Source organism: Alosa sapidissima, chromosome 6 (genome assembly GCF_018492685.1).
Source record: "Alosa sapidissima isolate fAloSap1 chromosome 6, fAloSap1.pri, whole genome shotgun sequence".
Lineage (NCBI taxonomy): Eukaryota > Metazoa > Chordata > Actinopteri > Clupeiformes > Clupeidae > Alosa > Alosa sapidissima.
In genome coordinates, this window is record NC_055962.1 from 9,852,946 (window position 1) to 9,855,445 (window position 2,500).

The 2,500-nt window shown below is 41.6% G+C and overlaps 1 protein-coding gene across 2 annotated transcripts in view; it reads right to left on the bottom strand.

The window, feature by feature from the left end:
• Positions 1–2,500, bottom strand: part of otofa (otoferlin a) — a 129,959-nt gene that overhangs the window by 92,023 nt on the left and 35,436 nt on the right. The gene's annotated exons all lie outside the window — the stretch shown is intronic.

Below are 2,500 nucleotides of genomic sequence, written 5' to 3' on the forward strand. Positions count from 1 at the left end.
CAGCACTTCATAAAATTCTCATAGTTTGAGAACTTTAAATTATTTGTAGGATATTCACAACTTGAGCTGTGTATGCAAAGATACAGAATTCAGAGTTCACACATCTTTTAATAAAATATACTTTTGGCACTCCCTGCTAATACTTTTGGGAATGCAAACGTTTTTTTTATTAGTATTATTTAATTTTACACTGATATGGCATGATGACCATATAAATACAGCTAACAATGGTATTAAATTGCAATAGCCTATGATTAAATGTAATAGAATATTCAACTAAGGTAGACTGCTGTTGTTCACAGCACTAAGCTATTTATGGTTACTGATATAGAACTACTCCGAGTCTCTGGCCCTCTCTTGGAGCCAGGCATAGTGAGCTGGCCCTCGGAAGAAAAAGTTTGGGGACCACTGCTCTAGAGTTTTGGAGTATTTATATTTTACCTTGCCATTGTAAATATTTCTTACAGCTTGAGCCCTTCCCCCAGGACACGGTATATGTTGTTTTGGAGCCGAACGACTAGCATCAGGTGAAAGCAATCTCCGAATAATCCGTTTTCACAATTCTCACAATTCTTAGCCACATCGCAAGGCTGGTTTTCCACCTGCAGGGTGCTGCGAGCTATTCTAGGTGCACAATTCTCCCTATTACAAATTTGTTTACCATCAAAATGACTTTGAAGAAAAGCTTGCATAGTGCTGCTTTAATAGCGACTTCGTCAGTACACAGAAAAACAGTGCTTGTCCCCGTCCTCTACCATAACTTGTGGTTCCCATAACTGAACGTGGAGAACTAAACCGCTTGGAATTAAATAGTCCTGACTCCTACTGGACAGGAGCCCTGACACACGCACACCCATATAGATACACACACACACAACCACACACACACAACCACACACACACAACCACATCCACACATACAACCACACACAACGACATCCACACAACCACACACACAACCACACACACACAACACACATGACACATTAACATGGGTGACAAAGCATAGAGATGCGTGCACACACTAACCCCCCCCAACACATACACACACACACACACACAAACACACACACAAATACACACACACACACACACACACACACATTACACACTTAAAAGCTGTGGAAAGGAACTGTCAGCCTTCATCGTGTCCTGTGGAGTGTTTGACACTGTAAAGTGCGGAGCCAGAGGGAATGTGATGGTTTAGATCTGATGGCAGACACACTCGATTAGCAAGCATGATGGGAAATCGTGGCGTGTATGAGGGTTCATGGGGGACAAGCCCTAGCTGGAGCCTCGGTTAGGAGTTGCATATTTGTGGCATGGCTAGCGCTGCATAACATTACTCTCCTCTCAAAGCTATGTCTGTTGGTCATGGAGAGAAATAGAGCAAAACCTCATTGGACTAAGCTCTTTTAAAATGTACTTGATCTCTGTTAAATCAAATCACACTGTACTGCTATTAGCTTATCATTGTGGTGCTATTTGCTTTTATTGCAATGTACTGCTACTTTGCCATTATACTGCTACTTGCTAACTAATACTACCACTACTACTACAACTACTACTACTAATACTATACTACCAATACTACTATAACTACTACTACTACTACTAATACTAATATACGTAAGGGATAATGTATAGAACGCCGGTCATTACTGGGAAAACTAGATGTACCGCAGAGCAGTACAAAATATGACCACCGTCCAGTCCAGCACATGTTTTCCACAAAAATAAGTCATGCTAAAAGGCATATATGACTCTAACTAACTCACTGAATTGCATTATGCACACTCAATTCTCACTGGTATCTGCTAGACAACAAGTACCAAAACATGATTAGTTCATAGATTTCACATGTAAAATTCATTTTATACAACCCCACCCCCATCTTGCCTATTCATAATTCTGAGAAATTCTTGTGTGTATGTGTGCGTGTACATGTTTATGTTTATGTGTGTGGGTGTGTGTGTGTGTGTGTGTGTGCGTGCTTGTGTGTGTGCCTGCGTATGTGCCTGTGTTTGTGCATGTGCATGCATGCGTACATATGTCTACTGTGTGAGTATGTGTCATACGTATGATTACTGTGAATGTATGTGTGTGCGTGTGTATCTGTTTATGCACATGTGTGCACATGGAATGGGTTAAGATGACCTCTGGAGGCAAACATGCGGAAAAAATGTCAATGATATTCACAGAAAACTGTGTCTGCCCTACCCTACTTTCGGGGGGTCCAGTCCAGCGGGGGGGCTACAGATCAAAACGAAAAATGATGGTTTCATGCTATCCATGTGGGGTTACATGCCCACCAAGTTTCGTGTACCCCGGTCTTTCAGTGTCCCGGGAATCCTTGTTGGTGTACGGTCACTAAATGTACACATAAATTATTTTATTGTAAGGCTCCCCATGAACGAAAGTTCACAAAACTTGGCATGCATTCGGAGGGTGTCATAATGATCCTACACTTTCAGTTTCGTGCAGTTTTGACCATGTCAGC